At 35.5% G+C, this 19,611-nt stretch overlaps 1 protein-coding gene across 4 annotated transcripts in view; it reads left to right on the top strand.

Moving 5' to 3' along the window:
- Nucleotides 1-19,611, top strand: part of LOC128638625 (galactoside alpha-(1,2)-fucosyltransferase 2) — a 425,415-nt gene that overhangs the window by 364,130 nt on the left and 41,674 nt on the right. Inside the window, exon 1 of one of the 4 annotated variants that reach the window (XM_053690695.1) lies at nt 4,454-4,474. The exons of the other annotated variants lie outside the window; for them this stretch is intronic. The gene's annotated coding sequence lies outside the window, so the exon portion shown is untranslated. Of the gene's footprint in view, nt 1-4,453; nt 4,475-19,611 lie in introns of those variants that run through there. 4 annotated transcript variants of the gene reach the window in all.

Below are 19,611 nucleotides of genomic sequence, written 5' to 3' on the forward strand. Positions count from 1 at the left end.
ATAATGTGTCATTTAAATATACATTTGATAAACGTGTAATAAAAAAAAAGTTTAAAATAAAAAACAAGGAAAATGATATGCAAAAATGATGTTTATACTTTATTTTATGCTCTCAATCAAATACACAACAGCTATGAAATTCCTTGATTAAAGTTACTGTAAAGTTTTTTTTTTTATCTTTCTTGCATTTAAATGATGGATTTAAAATGTATTACAGTTTTTTGTATTTTGTCATCCAGGGCGCAGTTGGCACACTGGGTAGTGAGAAAGCTTATAGACTTGTTAGAGCTTATAGACTCAAAAGCGCCTCACCTGGTCAATGGTCATAGCAACACCCAGAAACATGATGTCCCTATGTAATAGTAGTGATTTCAGTAATATAGAAGTACAAATGGATACAAAAACATTTGTTGTAGCTATCCTTGTTTTGTAGAAGGTCCAATTATACAGATTAACTGTGATCAAGCTCATTGTTAGTATTGACATGACTTTGTGGTGAATCAAATGCAGACTCAACATATTTGAGATAGGATGTTTTCACCTGCTTAGAATCTTTACCTTTTTGGAGAATTAACAAGTCTTACTAATCTTTCCAACTGGTTGAGTTAAAGGGACAGTATAGAACAATTTTCATTTAACTGCATGTAATAGACACTACTATAAAGAATAAAATGACGGATACTGATCTAAAAATCCAGTATAAAACCATTTAAAAAAGTACTTAGAAGCTCCCAGTTTAGCATTGTTGAAAAGGTTAGCTGGAACACCCACTGCAAGTGGTTTTATATAAAAAAAAGCTGACCCACTCCCCCTTCTGCATATGAAAAGACTCTTTACACAAACAGGAGCAAGCTGGAGTAGGTATACGTCGGTAATATTCTCCTAAAATGTTGGGCTTGGTTAGGAGTCTGAAAATCAGAGCAATGTTATTTAAAAATAAGCAAAACTATACATGGGAAAAAAAAGCTGTATAGGCTATATAAATGGATCATCTACAAAACATTTATGCAAAGAAAAATATAGTGTATAATGTCCCTTTAAGTGAATTCTGAAAATAAAGATGGGCCTACATGAACATGTCAATAATTAAAAGGGCAGTAAACATTTATGGTTTAAGCCTTCCGCTGCTGATTCATTTTCATACTGTGCTGGAGGTGTTTTTAGTTATTTAAAGGGATACTGAACCCAATTTTTTTTCTTTCGTGATTCAGATAGAGCATGCAATTTTAAGTAACTTTCTAATTTACTCCTATTATCAAATTTTCTTTATTCTCTTGGTATCTTTATTTGAAATGCAAGAATGTACGTTTAGATGCTGGCCCATTTTTTGTGAACAACCTAGGTTGTCCTTGCTGATTGGTGGATAAATTCATCCACCAATCAAAAACTGCTGTCCAGAATTCTGAACAAAGAAAAAAGCTTAAATGCCTTCTTCTTCAAATCAAGATAGCAAGAGAACGAAGAAACATTGATAATAGGAGTAAATTAGAAAGTTGCTTAAAATTGCATGCTCTATCTGAATCACAAAAGAAAACATTTGGGTTCAGTGTCCCTTTAACCTTCATTGCATTTACAAATAAATTGTAACTTTTTTTTCCTGTGAGGTACCCACACAAATGATACCACATTTTTTCAGCAGACCATGCATTTTAAAAACAATACTATAAAGTGAAAACAAGAAAACTGTGCCACAATTGTGCAATACTTTCATAACCAAAAAAGACACACACATGGTGAAGAATAGTATACTCACAATAAATGTTACACTAAAGAGTGCAAATCCAGCATTCTGGACCTTTAGGAGTCGTCCAGCAAGCTCACACCCCTGACACATTATTTTATGTTGCATTTGTGGAATAAAGTGTTCTGGAAAAATCTTTACAGCAGTGGCTAATATATATATCAACCACCAGCATATGCCTTAAATGAGTTGCTTCAAGGCTAATAGCCTTAATGACAATGATAAGAAAGATCTCCACAGAAGACTCCGGCCAACAAAAAGTTTAAAGCAATTTCCTTTTAATAAAAGCTATTAAAATATATGAAACACTCACAATGTGTTCCTCAGTTAAAAACGGTTTCATCAGGTGATCAAAGCTATTATCCTTGAAGAAACTCATTTAAGGCATATACTGGTGGTTGATATATATTAGCCACTGCTGTGAAGATTTTTCCAGAGCACTTTAATTCACAAATGCAACATAAGAAGAATTTGACAGGAGTGTAAGCTTGCTAGACAGCTAGTATAGGCCAAGAGTGCTGGATTTGCACTTTTAGTGCAATATTTATTGTGAGTATTCTTCATCTTTTTTGGTAGTGAAAGTATTGCACAATTGGGGTGCCGTTTTCTAATTTTTGTTTTACAGACTGTTCCTCCATTCTACTGACGAGTGGTGTTCTGTGAAGAGGACGCGCCTTTCATTCATTGGAACCTCAACATACATTTTAAGGACCTTTTAGTGGGATTTTATAATACCTTTACATCTATAGTCTGTGTTCTTTGGTTAATTTCTATTTGTAAATTGCACATCCAGTTGTGAAGCATATTGTTCTGAAATTTTTAGGAAGTATCTTTAGTTTGCAGAAATATCATAATATAAGAAAATGCTGCCATATTTAAATGCAAAAAAATGTACATAGTAAATAGCAGAACGGGGGTAACTACTTCCTAAATATTTCAAACACTCATTTTTCTGTCCCACATTTAGCATCAGTTCACCTTCCAAAAGCAGATTAAATTAAAATTAACAACTAAAAATCAGAAAACAGAACAACTGTTATTTTGTCACTTTACACCATCTTGCAATTTATACAGAAAATATGATGGTATTACACCCTTTTAAAATTACACAGAATTCTGAAAATGTATGCATGTTCCTAGTTCCTACCCCTATCCAAAATCCCTCAGCATAGCAAAAAATATTAAAAAAATTAGTTCAGACATTATTCTATGGGCCCTAAACATTCTGCAGTCACCTTTCCCTATCAGCAGTGGGGTTCCCCAGAATCCTGATCAGAAGGGGACCCCCTGGATGACATATAAGAGGTTAAAGGGAGATCATGCTATTTTAAAACAAAAATGTTTCCAATATACTTCAAATTATTAAATGTACTTAGTTCTCTTGGTCTTGGTATGCTTTATTGAAGATTAAACCTAGGTAGATTTATAGGAGATTGCTGGTGTCTTTAGCACGCTATCACAGAATTATTTCTAACAATGTTTACACCAATGTTATTGCACATTTTATAGAAGTATTCTGGAAAGTTTTTATTTTTTATAATTGCATACTCTAAAGTCTAAACAATAAAAATTAAAGTTTGAATTTAGTATGCATTTAATTCAAATGAAGTCTTGGTGAAACTTTTCTGTAAAAGGAGGTCTCGAGTTTCATTCTCTTTAGTGACGAGAAGACATGGCCTGATCAGGGTCTTACTAGGAGTACAAATGCCCCATTTTTCCCAAAGTGATTACTTAGATACCCCATCCCCCATTTTTTTAAGAATTAAATTATATTAGATTGCAATAAAACAATTCCAAATTGCTGTAATATAGGCACCCTATAACCCAATTTAATCCATGACTCTCTTTGACAGTGTGAAAATGATTATTGATAGTGTGATCTGGAGAAGACACTTAAAATGGTGTGTCACTCTGTCTCACAGTGGGACTTGACTACAAATGGTACATGGACTAGGAATTAAAACTTACAAGGAAATACTTTGTGACCTTAATACATATAGCTCAGAGGGAAAAAAAGAGCTGATACAGCTGATTCTCCTTACCAGCAGCACCACTCCCTTATAATGTAGTTGGCCAGCCCTTGTGATTGCTCTATATGACAGCTAGTTGTTTTTTTTAAAATCATTCCCTTTGGAATGCATACTTCTTTTGGCAACTCTTTTGTAACTCTCCTTTAATATGGCTTTAAACTATGTTTCTCAACTTCAGTCCTCACCTGTACACAGATGAGACAATCTGTATAACTGATCTGAACATGCTGAGATAGAGAATACTAACCTGCAAAGGTTTCCTCAGGACTGGAGTTGATAAACCATATAGGGTATTGCTGGTCTGAGGCTCAGGCTGGCTTTAACTATGAGGGTTGATCACAATGTTTTAGAAAAATATTATCTACACAAATCTCCATAGATTTTAATAGTGTTTTTCTGTTGAAAAATATTAGATACATTTTTCTAAAGGATTGCGATCAAATCCTTGGTTAGATTAAAAGTGCACAAACACCGCTAAAAGTAAACTTTTAACACGGGTGGTTTAGCATTCATATTACAAGTTGAAAGTAAATGGTTTGCTCGCAAGTGAAACCTGACGTGCGCTTACAGCTAGACTTCGGATATCGGGATCGCATTAAATTCTTCTCTCCGTAGACTTCAATGGAGCGTGTTGAAGAAAAAAACACTTACTGCTCGCATGATAACCCGACACCACGTTAGACCTACATTTCTAAACCTGAAGGTAGTTATGCATATTTTACAATCCAATGTTATTCAAATAGAATAAAATGTTCTTTTTATTTTTAGATATTTCTTTATATATCTGATTCATTTTTTTTGTAAAATATATATGAATATATACATGTATGGTTATATACAGATATATATATATATATATATATATATATATATATATAGTATACAAAGAGAACAATTTCAACTTGTGGTAGAGGCGCTCAGCTATACTGTAAACAATAAATAGGTCCAACAATATGTGGAAATAGTCTTATACGTTGAATTTCATCACAATTTGTGGATTCAATAGTGAAATTTCTGCTTACCAGATTTGTCCTCAATCATATGAGGTAAGCGATGTGCCCAGGTTTAAAGATGATTCACTAGGATAGTTCTCCTGTGTCCTGGTGCTGTTCTTGGAGACCTTCTTTCACCAACACCTCAGTGGTTTTAACAAACTTGCATTTTAGCCAATTAGTGCTGGTTCATATATAACTCCACCGGAGCAGGCACAAAGTTATCTATATGACACACGTAAAACTAGCACTGTCTGGCTGTGAAAAGCTAATAAAATGCACCGAGACATGAGTCTAACATGCTAACTACGAAGTATTGTAACATTGTTTAGATATATACATTGTCTCTATACACACTGTTGTAAGATCCCCCATTATCTATACCTGCTAATAATCCTTTTTTGCTCTAGGTATTTTTATTTTTGTCTCTGCATCTATAAATATTGAGGGTTCCTCTGGTTCTTGAATATACTGTATATAATTTACATTTTAAGTATCCATTGGTACATCTTCCATAATGGCAACAAAAACACCCACAGGGGTTATAAATGAAACAAAAAGAAAACGCATTATGGAAAATGCACTAAAAGGTGATAGCCAAGCGCTTGTTCATGTTGATGAGGATGATATTGCTAATGTATTTTCCAAATTAGAATTGTTAAGATTTAGAGAAACTAATTTGTGGTGGGACATAGAGTTCTTAGAACTCTATATATCTGAGCACAAGGTACCTAGGGGCTTACGAATGAAGAAATATCCCTCCTTTGCACTTAATAACCCCAAATTTATGGAGGAATGGAATGAGAATTTAACTAACTGTTCCATAATATTAATGAAACAACTATTATGTCATAAAAAAGAGGAAAGAGATCAAGTCCTTATAGAAATCAATAATGCAATTGAAACACTCAAACCATTTGAGACTACCCAAAAACACATAGATTATAGTAAACAGCTCACTGAAACAATAGACACTCTAGACACAGTACTATCTGAAAGGAAGGTACAGAAATATCAGAGAGATGTCAAGGACTATGAACTTAATATAGTATATTCATGGCAGCAACATAAGCCTACTAGACAAAATTGGCCATCCACAAAGAAAAACAAAGAAAAAAATAGAAACAAAAAAGGAAATAGAAATAAGACAGATAGAAATAAAAATAAACATGTGACATTTTCTAGCATAGACACAGATTATCAGGATACTAGTGCACAGTCCACTGAAGGTGAACAATCACAAGGTTTAATCGAACCAGATAAGACCAGTTTGAATCCGAGCACCAGTAGAAAAGGATTAAAAACTTTAGTGAAGCAACCAAGCCAGACTAGCACTCCTAAGAAAACACAAGACACAATAGATATGGACGAAACAGAACCAACCTTTCGTTACCCCAGCAGGGTCAGAAAAAAAAAAAAAATATATAAAGAAGTAGCAGTCATTAACCTCTCTGATTATAAATTGTCCAACATAGAATGTAATTTGCTAAATAAAGGTTTATCGTATGCACCAGCACATAATTTTGATCTTGTAAATACACTTATTGATATGAACAGATTTGTCCGTAAGATAGTTTTGAAAAAACACTTTAAAGATATCCCAGTTGAGCACTCACTTGATAACACACAAGCTTCTAGTAAGCATAGTTCTGATCTGGTGGATCTCACTAATTTGATTTCCTTACAACAGGAATCCACCAGATCCACTGACACATTAACAAACAATTGCACATCTTTCACATATAACAATAGTTCTTATTTTTATCCAGTAAATTCTAGACATCAATTATTGGACCTATATCAGAGAGTAGTAGAGAGAGAATTGACCGACTTATCAAATACAATTGAAAAAAATCCCTTAGATATATCTAGGGATAATCTTACCCGACAACAAAGACAGGCATTGACTAGACTTCAGAAAAATGACAGTGTGGTGATAGTCCAGGCGGATAAGGGAGGAGCAGTGGTGGTATTGAACAAAAGTGATTATATTGGTGAAGTTGAGAACCAACTAAAAGACTGTATGTTATACACTAAACTTACGTTCAATCCCACCACCTCCTTCAAAAACAAACTTAGTCACTTATTTGACTATGCTATTGAACATAGCTTCATGGATTAAGAATTAACTAATTACCTATATGTGGAACAGCCAACCACCCCATACTTTCGCATTGCACCCAAGATACATAAGGGACTCAAAAATCCACCTGGACGACCCATTGTGGCCAGTAATGGATCATTGTGTGAAAGATTGGGTGGCTGGCTCGACCACATACTACAACCTATCATGCTGGCCCTACCAGGGTACATCAGGGACAGTACACACTTACTGACACAGATACGTGACATAACATGGAAAGAATCTTATGTATGGGCCACCATTGATGTCACGGCCCTTTATTCCAACATCCCTCATTCAAAAGGACTGGAGGCTATAGATTTTATGTTACATAGATATTCAGACTATAGCAACAAATTTATATCATTTATTGTCCAAATAACAGAATTTCTTTTACAACATAACTTTTTCATCTTCCAAGGTACTTATTACTTACAAAGACGAGGTACAGCGATGGGGGCAAAATTTGCCCCCGCGCTAGCAAACATATATATGGGGTGGCTGGAATTAAATATGATCTTTTCAGACCAGTTTCCATATAAGAACAATGTTATAATATATGGCCGTTTTATAGACGACATTATAGTCATCTGGGACACCAGGGATGACTGTACAGCTGACAAATTTGTAGACTTTATGAATAATAATGAATATAATTTGACTTTTACAGCACAGATACATAAACAGTCTATTGATTTCCTAGATCTAAGTCTGAGAGCCAAAGATAACACAATCTCCACATGCACCTACCGCAAACCATTGGCTAGGAACACGATACTGAGAGCTGATTCCTGCCATCTCAATCATTTAAAAAGAGGCATTCCTAAGGCACAATACCTTCGTTTAAGAAGGAATTGTACAGAACTGGTAGATTATTTCCCCCAAGCAAGAGAACTAACAAATAGATTGACAGATAGAGGATACCATAGGAATCTGCTACTTAAATTGGAGAAACAAGTGGCAGATTTAAATAGACAAGAATTACTTAAAGGAGGCCCTAAGAAACCGGGAAAAACTGATAAATCTATATTGCCTGACCAAAACCTTTTGTTTATCACGCAATTCAGTAGACAATATAACCAAATTTGTAAGATAGTCAGACAGAATCTGTCAATTCTAAAAGGTGATGAAGCACTTAATAAAATCTTAACATCAGGAATAAAATGTATAGCACGAAGAGCACCAACCATAAGAGAAATAACTAGCAAACAGTTTACAGACAAAGAAACAACAGGCGCACACTGGCTTAGCCCAAAACCAGGATGTTTTAAATGTGGCCATGTACCATGCAAAGGATGCACGTACATCACTGTAACAGACACTTTTTCTTCCAATATTACTAAACAAGTGTTCCACATTCGAGATAGAATTGACTGTAATTCACAATATGTTATCTATCTCATTAATTGCCTATTTTGCTCCTGTCAATACATTGGTATAACTACCCGCCCATTGAAAGAATTCGTGAACATTTACGCTCCTTAGATGAAAAAGAACCTAAAACGCCGGTAGCTAAGCATTTTAGATTGCATGGTATAGGACAAAAATATTTCTCTTTCATAGGTATTGATATTATTAAAAAACATCCTAGGGGTGGTAATAGGGAAAAATGCTTAAGAAAGAAAGAGATCTTTTGGATTATAAAATTACATACTAGAGCACCAGAAGGAATTAACAAAAGGATGGATGTTGATCTATTTGTTGAATAATACAATTTACAATATAATCTAAAATAAAATAAAACAACATAAGAGAAAACCTTTCTCCACATTTACCCTTTATAAAGTGTCTTCTTTTCCCCTCTATAGTTTACTACCACAGCTCAGGTCCCACAAATAAATGAATGAAAAAATCAGAAAAAATCTAATAAAATCTTTGGATGTACTAACTTAAATAGTGAACAATTAATTTAGCACATCCGAAATTAACTGTGTGTTTTTTATTATAATTTTTTATTATAATATTTATGTTTTTTTATTATTATATTTATGTTTCTTTAAATAGAATTCCTGTTCCCTGTATGAATCTCATTTGTATTATTCATATATCAACATATTGTTTTGTTTATGTTAATGTGATGGTTTCCCCATTCTTAATTTAGATTGTCGATTTTTTCACATATGCATCGATGGTGACTGACTTATAGCAATTGACACTACTATCGATATGCCTGCATTTCTGGAAAAATCGCCATATCTTCTTTCTAACCCATTCTTACATATTATTGCTTTATTGAATACCTACATATCTTTTATATGTGACTGCTAACTCTTTATTTATATACTTTTTATTTTTATTTAATTGAGATATTTTTTATTTAAATTGTCTATTAGAATTTAGTTTACATAGGCTTAGAATGAATAGCTTGTATATATATGTATATATATTAACAACTGTACTAGTACTAGAAGATTTGTATAATTGTTTACTGTGTTACTTGACTTAGTAATTAAAGAAACAAAATTAATGACCAATCTGCAGCAAAGGTTTCAGCTACCTTACTCATAGGTGTAGACAATAGTTCTTAATTGAACCGATAACAGGATTGGTTCCTTTGCTGCATATAGGTCAATGCACACCTTGAACATATCACCTCTGATGAAGCGCATGTACGCAAGCGCGAAACGCGTCAGGTGTTAAGGCTTTGCTCTCATCTAATGTACTAGCACCTTGCTTCAATAAATACCTTTTTTGAACCAGCCGTGGATGATTTTTCAGCCGTCTTTTGTCCTCTTTTCTGGGGATTACCTATTACTATATATATATAGAGAGAGAGATATATACACATATATCAGTGATACATCCTAGATTTGAGCGCAGGTGAACTCTTTCTCATAAATATATATATATATATATATATATATATATAAGAGATATAACAAGCGCTGTACAATGTATAGTACCCACTTCTATTTCGTAAAAACAAATTCCCAAAATATAGCTTTTTTGCTTGCGTATATATATATATATATATATATATATATATATATATATATATATATATATATATATATATTTAAAATACTAACAACATTTTCTTCTAAGTTAAAAACATTGGAATGTATGAAGAATACAATAAAAACACATTAAAACACATTATAAAATATTAAAAATGATTAAAATTGATTTTCAAGGTATTTGGGTAGAAAGGACTCCAAAGTGTATATATATGTTTATATGTGGATAAATGTATGCATATACATATAAACACATAAATACACACACATATATATATATATATATACACACATATATATATATATATATATATATATATATATATATATATATATATTATACATTAATATATACACCCATACACATATTTAGACATACTGTATATGCATACAATATAGCCCATTCCATTTAAATACCTTGTCAAACCTTTCAACCCTTATAAAAGATTTTCATTAATATTCTTCTGAATATTTTTTATCAGAAAATGTATATATCGGTGTTACACTTTATTTTAAAGTATTTAGGTAATTATTTTTTTTTTAACCCCTACACTTTACGTGAGGTCTTCAGTCACACTAACCTGATGAGAGCAAATTCTGTTTGCGCTCTAGCAAATGCATTTACTTTAAACTCGTAATACACGTGCATGGTAACACAGTCACAATATTACCATAACTTTAGCGCAACACTTGTAATCAAACCCTTTGTAACCAACCCTTTTGGAAAATATTAACACAAAAGTATATGCAAAAAAAGAATGTAAAAAAAATAATAATTTTTAAACACACTAATATGTATTATCTTAATGCATCTTTATGTCCATTTAAACTATACCTGGTCTTAAAGATATAAAGATGCCTTTATAAGAAACTTGTAATAATACAAGAAAATGTGTAATAAATAAAGAATAAAATGACAGTTTACATGTGAGAAATTGTTCTATGTATTTGAAAATGAAATAAAGCAGATAGTGTCAAAACTACCAACTTAAAAGGAAAATCATATTCTTGCCAGCTACTCTCTCTCTGCTCCCAAAACTATTGGCAACACATGTTCTGATCTGGGAACTATATATGGAAATACCCTGATCTACTGTAACAGATTTATTTTAATTATTGCTGCTACCAGCAGGGTAGTTTCACAGTCCGATTAAGAATTTACTTATCTCCGAGCTGAATATTTACCAGGATGGGTGTTTTCTATGTAACTAGAAATACTTTTGACATAATATATATATTTTTATGTACACTGGTTGCAAAATTCACATGGCTGATAACCAATTCATCCGAGACTACTTTACATCTTTGCTGGTATGTATGACTTATTTGTAATGCTTAGTAAATGGATTAAACAAACACTGTAATAAGAGGGGGGAAAAGGGGCGGCAACTAAAGATAGACAGAGAAGAGAAAGCGGAGGAATAAAAACACTGGGATACAGGCTAGCTGAGAAATAAGAGCAATTAACTCATTTATTTATGATTTCAGTTTGAAAATGCAACTTGCAGAACTATAAAAAGTGAATAGTTTTTTAAATGCTAAATAAAAACCCAGCAGAGGTTTACATGTGATCTTAAAGGGACAGTAAAATTGTTGCATTTGAAAGTCATTTTTATTCTGCTGCTATAGAAAAACATTTCAGCCATGTCTAATTATTTTCAAAACAAATTAACATCATTTTTATGGCAATTGTTTTTAAATAGCCATACTCCACCCACCATCACAGCTAGCCACAGTCATAATGTTAGCATAAAGTATATTGTCTTGCAGTTGTTATCTGATAAAGCCAATTAGGGACAGATATGTAGAAGATTTAGCCTAGAGAAGTCAGCAGGCTGCATTTCAAGTTCTGAGAATTAGAAAATCCTCAATTTTAGACCTAAATTAAATAAAAAGTTGGCAAAATAAACAATGAAAATATGTTGCAAAGTTGTTTCATTATGCATAGCTAAACATTGTATTTAGAAATCTCAAGGTGTTTACTGTCTCTATAAGTGTACTCTCATGTATCTGTTGCTGTCATCTCAGGTAACTAACCATCAATGGCTTTAGTCAGTTCTGCATCTGCTTACTAATATACAGCTAGATTACGAGTTATGCACGCTATAGGGAAATTAGCGAGCGCAACAAAAGTTGCGTTATTTAACCCCCTATATCGCAGCCATTACAAGTTTTTAAAAACCCGGCTTGTGCATGCGATATGGTGCTCTTAAGCTCCATACCGCACCAAAAACAAGCGCTGTTTTGACGTGCTCATGCACGCTTTCTCCATAGACATCAATGGGGAGAGCGGGTCAGAAAAAAGTCTAACACCTGTGATCGCGGAAAGAAAAGCTCCTTAACACAGCCCCATTGATGTTTATGGGGGAAAAAAACTAACTTTTAAACCTAACACCCTAACATAAACCTCGAGTCTAAACACTCCTAATCTGCTGCCCCTGACATCGCCGGCACCTACATAATGTTATTAACCCCTAATCTGCCGCCCCGATATTGCCGCCACCTAAATAAAACTATTAACCCCTAATCTGCCGCTCCCGATGTCGCCACCACTATACTAAAGTTATTAACCCCTAATCTGCCGCTCCCGATATCGACGCCACTATACTAAAGTTAGTAACCCCTATTCCCCTGCACCCCAACATCGCCCACACTGTAATAAATCTATTAACCCCTATTCTGCCGCTCCCCGACATCGCTGCAACTAAATATAGCTATTAACCCCTAAACTTCTGGCCTCCTACTAAATAAATCTATTAACTCCTAAACCACCAGCCCAAAAAAAACACCCCAAAATAAAAAACCCAATCTAGAATAAACTACCAATGGCCCTTAAAAGGGCCTTTTGTAGGGCATTGACCTAAGTTAAGCAGCTCTTTTACCTGTAAAAAAAAAATACAAACCCCCACCTCCAAACCCAAAAAATAAAAAAAACTATCTAAAAAAACCTAAGCTACCCATTGCCCTGAAAAGGACATTTGCATGGGCATTGCCCTTAGAAGGGCATTTAGCTCTTTTGCTGTCAAAACCCTAATCTAAAAATAAAAACCCACTCAAAAAAACCTTAAAAAAACCTAACACTAACCCCCGACGATCCACTTACAGTTTTTGAAGTCCCGCTTGAACGATCTTAATCCCGGCAGCGAAGTCCTCATCCAGGCGGCGAGAAGTCTTCATCCAGGCGGCTTCTTCAATCTTCATCCCAGTGGCGAAGTCCTCATCCAAGCGGCGAGAAGCCTTCATCCAGACAGCCTCTTCAATATTCATCCAGGAGGCATCTTCTATCTTGATCCCGGCGGCACAATCAGCCAATAGAACGAGAGCTGCTTATATCCTATTGGCTGATTTGAACAGCCAATAGGATTTTAGCATCTCTAATTCCTATTGGCCGATTCAAATTTTTCAGCCAATAGGAATACAAGGGACGCCATCTTGAAACGGCTCCCTTGCATTGAAGATTCAGTGTACGGTGGTGACCGCATGAAGAGGATGCTCCGTGCTGGATGTCTTCAGGATGGACCCGCTCCGTGCCACCGGGATCGAGATAGAAGATGCTGCCTGGATGAAGATTGAAGAGGCCGCCTCGATGAAGACTTCTCGCTGCTTGGATGAGGACTTCGCCACCGGGATTAAGATTGAAGAGGCCGCGTGGATGAAGACTTCTTGCCACCTGGATGAAGATCGTTCAAGCGGGACTCCCATAGCGCCGGTATTATGAGTTTGCCTGTCCGGCCAAAAAGTGAGTGGTACAGCCTATACCGTCAAGATCAGTACCGTAAACTGAAAGTCAGTAGTTATGGGTTTTATGTTACAAAGCCGTAACATAAAATTCGTAACTAAAGTGCTAAAAAGTACACTAACACCCATAAACTACCTATTAACCCCTAAACCGAGGCCCCCCCACATCCCAAACACTAAAATAAATTTTTTAACCCCTAATCTGCCAAACCGGACATCACCGCCACTATAAAAATATATTGACCCCTAAACCGCCGCACTCCCTCATCGCAAACACTAGTTAAATATTATTAACCCCTAATCTGCTGTCCCTAACATCGCCGCAACCTACATTACTGTTATTAACCCCTAATCTGCTGCCCCCAAAATCTCTGCCACTATACTAAAGTTATTAACCCCTAACCCTAACACCCACTAACTTTAACATAATTAAAATAAATCTAAATAAAAATTACAATTAATACCTAAATAATTCCTATTTAAAACTAAATACTTACCTATAAAATAAACCTTAAGCTAGCTACAATATAACTAATAATTACATTGTATCTATCTTAGGTTTTATTTTTATTTCACAGGCAAGTTTGTATTTATTTTAACTAGGTAGACTAGTTAGTAAAGAGTTATTAACTATTTACTAGCTACCTAGTTAAAATAAATACAAATTTACCTGTAAAATAAAACCTAACCTGACTTATACTAACACCTAACCTCACACTACAATTAAATAAATTACAAAAAACAAACACTAAATTACACAAAATAAAAAATAAATTATCAAATATTTAAACTAATTACACCTAATCTAATAGCCCTATCAAAATACCCCCCCCCCCCCAAAAAAAAATAAAAAAAACCCTAGCCTACAATAAACTACCAATGGCCCTTAAAAGGGCCTTTTGCATGGCATTGCCCCAAATAAATCAGCTCTTTTACCTGTAAAAAAATAATACAAACACCCCCACAACAGTAAAACCCACCACCCACACAACCAAATCCTCCAAATAAAATCCTATCTAAAAAACCTAAGCTCCCCATTGCCCCGAAAAGGGCATTTGTATGGGCATTGCCCTTAAAAGGGCATTTAGCTCTTTATCTGCCCAAACCCTAAGCTAAAAATAAAGCCCACCCAATAAACCCTTAAAAAAACCTAACACTAACCCCCGAAGATCCACTTACAGTTTTTGAAGACCGGACATCGATCCTCAATGAAGCGGCAGAAGTCCTCAGCGAAGCCGGCAGAAGTCTTCATCCAAGCGGGCCGAAGTCTTCATCCAAGCCAGCAAAAGTCTTCATCCAGACGGCATCTTCTATCTTCATCCATCGGGCGCGGAGCGGCTCCCTCTTCAAGACATCCAGCGCAGAGCATCCTCTTCTGACGACAGCTAACGAAGAATGAAGGTTCCTTTAAGGGACGTCATCCAAGATGGCGTCCCTTGAATTCCGATTGGCTGATAGAATTTTATTAGCCAATCGGAATTAAAGGTGAAAAAATCCTATTGGCTGATACAATCAGCAAATAGGATTGAGCTTCAATCCTACAGTATTGGCTGATCCAAGCAGCCAATAGGATTGAGCTTGCATTCTATTGGCTGATTGAAACAGGTGTAATTAGTTTAAATATTTGATAATTTATTTTTTATTTTGGGTAATTTAGGCCTAGATTTGGAGTTTGGCGTTAGCCGTGAAAACCAGCGTTAGAGGCTCCTAACGCTGGTTTTAGGCTACCGCCGGTATTTGGAGTCACTCAAAATAGGGTCTAACGCTCACTTTTCAGCCGCGACTTTTCCATACCGCAGATCCCCTTACGTAAATTGCGTATCCTATCTTTTCAATGGGATCTTTCTAACTCCGGTATTTAGAGTCGTGTTTGAAGTGAGCGTTAGACATCCAACGACAAAATTCCAGCCGCAGGAAAAAAGTCAGTAGTTAAGAGCTTTCTGGGCTAACGCCGGTTTATAAAGCTCTTAACTACTGTGCTCTAAAGTACACTAACACCCATAAACTACCTATGTACCCCTAAACCGAGGTCCCCCCACATCGCCGACACTCGAATAATTTTTTTTAACCCCTAATCTGCCGACCGCCACCTACGTTATCCTTATGTACCCCTAATCTGCTGCCCCTAACACCGCCGACCCCTGTATTATATTTATTAACCCCTAACCTGCCCCCCACAACGTCGCCTCCACCTACCTACACTTATTAACCCCTAATCTGCCGACCGCAAAGCGCCGCCACCTACGTTATCCTTATGTACCCCTAATCTGCTGCCCCTAACACCGCCGACCCCTATATTATATTTATTAACCCCTAATCTGCCCCCCACAACGTCGCCTCCACCTGCCTACACTTATTAACCCCTAATCTGCCGACCGGACCTCACCGCTATTCTAATAAATGTATTAACCCCTAAAGCTAAGTCTAACCCTAACACTAACACCCCCCTAAATTAAATATAATTTTAATCTAACGAAATTAATTAACTCTTATTAAATAAATTATTCCTATTTAAAGATAAATACTTACCTGTAAAATAAATCCTAATATAGCTACACTATAAATTATAATTATATTATAGCTATTTTAGGATTTATATTTATTTTACAGGTAACTTTGTATTTATTTTAACCAGGTACAATAACTATTAAATAGTTAGGAACTATTTAATAGCTAAAATAGTTAAAATAATTACAAATTTACCTGTAAAAGAAATCCTAACCTAAGTTACAATTAAACCTAACACTACACTATCAATAAATTAATTAAATAAACTACCTACAATTAACCTAACACTACACTATCAATAAATTAATTAATAACAATTCCTACAATTAACAACAATTAAATAAACTAGCTAAAGTACAAAAAATAAAAAAGAACTAAGTTACAAAAAATAAAAAAATATTTACAAACATAAGAAAAATATTACAACAATTTTAAACTAATTACACCTACTCTAAGCCCCCTAATAAAATAACAAAGCCCCCCAAAATAAAAAAAATGCCCTACCCTATTCTAAATAACTAAAGTTCAAAGCAAAGATTGAGCTAGCATTCTATTGGCTGATCGGAACAGCTAATAGAATGCGAGCTCAATCTGATTGGCTGATTGGATCAGCCAATCGGATTGAACTTGATTCTGATTGGCTGATTCCATCAGCCAATCAGAATATTCCTACCTTAATTCCGATTGGCTGATAGAATCCTATCAGCCAATCGGAATTCGAGGGACGCCATCTTGGATGACGTCCCTTAAAGGAACCGTCATTCGGCTAGTAGGCGTCGGGAGAAGAGGATGTTCCACGTCGGAGGTCTGCAAGATGCATCCGGAAGAAAGAAGATTGAAGATGCCGTTGATAGAAGACTTCATCCGGATCATGGACCTCTTCAGCTCCCGCTTGGATGAAGACTTCATCCAGATCATGGACCTCTTCAGCTCCCGCTTGGATGAAGACTTCAGCCGGATCATGGACCTCTTCAGCCCCCCGCTTGGGCTTGGATCAGGACATCGAAGGAGCTCTTCAGGACGGATCGGTGAACCTGGCAGGGTGAAGATAAGGTAGGAAGATCTTCAGGGGCTTAGTGTTAGGTTTATTTAAGGGGGGTTTGGGTTAGATTAGGGGTATGTGGGTGGTGGGTTGTAATGTTGGGGGGGGTATTGTATTTTTTTTTTACAGGCAAAAGAGCTGAATTCTTTGGGGCATGCCCCACAAAGGGCCCTGTTCAGGGCTGGTAAGGTAAAAGAGCTTTGAACTTTAGTAATATAGAATAGGGTAGGGCATTTTTTTATTTTGGGGGCTTTGTTATTTTATTAGGGGGCTTAGAGTAGGTGTAATTAGTTTAAAATTGTTGTAATATATTTCTAATGTTTGTAAATATTTTTTTATTTTTTGTAACTTAGTTCTTTTTTATTTTTTATACTTTAGCTAGTTTATTTAATTGTATTTATTTGTAGGAATTTTATTTAATTAATTTATTGATAGTGTAGTGTTAGGTTTAATTGTAACTTAGGTTAGGATTTATTTTACAGGTAATTTTGTAATTATTTTAACTATTTTAGCTATTAAATAGTTCTTAACTATTTAATAGCTATTGTACCTGGTTAAAATAAATACAAAGTTACCTGTAAAATAAATATAAATCCTAAAATAGCTATAATATAATTATAATTTATATTGTAGCTATATTAGGATTTATTTTACAGGTAAGTATTTATCTTTAAATAGGAATAATTTATTTAATAAGAGTTAATTAATTTCGTTAGATGTAAATTATATTTAACTTAGGGGGGTGTTAGTGTTAGGGTTAGACTTAGCTTTAGGGGTTAATACATTTATTAGAATAGCGGTGAGCTCCAGTCGGCAGATTAGGGGTTAATAATTGAAGTTAGGTGTTGGCGATGTTAGGGAGGGCAGATTAGGGGTTAATACTATTTATTATAGGGTTAGTGAGGCGGATTAGGGGTTAATAACTTTATTATAGTAGCGCTCAGGTCCGGTCGGCAGATTAGGGGTTAATAAGTGTAGGCAGGTGGAGGCGACGTTGTGGGGGGCAGATTAGGGGTTAATAAATATAAAACAGGGGTCGGCGATGTTAGGGCAGCAGATTAGGGGTACATAGGGATAATGTAAGTAGCGGCGGTTTACGGAGCGGCAGATTAGGGGTTAATAATAATATGCAGGGGTCAGCGATAGCGGGGGCGGCAGATTAGGTGTTAATAATTGTAAGGTTAGGGGTGTTTAGACTCGGGGTACATGTTAGAGTGTTAGGTGCAGACGTAGGAAGTGTTTCCGCATAGCTGAACGCTGCTTTTTTGCAGGTGTTAGGTTTTTTTTCAGCTCAAACAGCCCCATTGTTTCCTATGGGAGTATCGTGCACGAGCACGTTTTTGAGGCTGGCCGCTTGCGTAAGCAACTCTGGTATCGAGAGTTGAAGCTGCGTTAAAAATGCTCTACGCTCCTTTTTTGGAGCCTAACGCAGCCTTTATGTGGACTCTCAATACCAGAGTTATTTTTATGGTGCGGCCAGAAAAAAGCCGGCGTTAGTTTTTCGGGTCGTTACCGACAAAACTCCAAATCTAGCCGTTAGTGTTTGTTTTTGTAATTTATTTAATTGTATTTAATTAATGTAATTTATTTAATTGTAGTGTAAGGTTAGGTGTTAGTGTAAGACAGGTTATGGGCTTTTTACAGGTAAATTTGTATTTATTTTAACTAGGTAGTTAGTAAATAGTTAATAACTATTTACTAACTACCTAGTTAAAATAAATACAAACTTGCCTGTGAAATAAAAATAAAACCTAAGATAGCTACAATGTAACTATTAGTTATATTGTAGCTAGCTTAGGTTTTATTTTATAGGTAAGTATTTAGTTTTAAATATGAATTATTTAGTTAATGATAGTAATTTTTATTTAGATTTATTTTAATTATATTAAAGTTAGTGGGTGTTAAGGTTAGACTTAGGGTTAGGTTTAGGGGTTAATAACTTTAGTATAGTGGCGGCGACGTTGGGGGTGGCAGATTAGGGGTTAATAAGTGTAATGTAGGTGGTGGCGACATTAGGGGCGGCAGATTAGGGGTTAATAAGTGTAGGTAGGTGGTGGCGACGACATTGGGGGTGGCAGATTAGGGGTTAATAAATGTAGGTCGGGGCAGCAGATTAGGGGTTAATAAGTGTAATGTAGGTGTCGGAGATGTCGGGGGCAGCAGATTAGGGGTGTTTAGACTCGGGGTTTATGTTAGGGTGTTAGGTGTCAACATAACTTTTGTTTCCCCATAGGAATCAATGGGACTGCGTTATGGAGCTTTACGCTCATTTATTGCAGGTGTTAGGCTTTTTGTAGCCGGCTCTCCCCATTGATGTCTATGGGGAAATCATGCACGTAAAACCAGCTCAAAGCAGCGCTGGTATTTGAGTGCGATATGGAGCTCAATTTTGCTCAACGCTGACTTATTGCCTGCTAACACCGGGTTTTTGCAAACCTGTAATAACAGCGCTATAGGGAGGTGAGCGGTGGAAATAACTTG

This window comes from Bombina bombina, chromosome 8, assembly GCF_027579735.1.
Source record: "Bombina bombina isolate aBomBom1 chromosome 8, aBomBom1.pri, whole genome shotgun sequence".
NCBI lineage: Eukaryota > Metazoa > Chordata > Amphibia > Anura > Bombinatoridae > Bombina > Bombina bombina.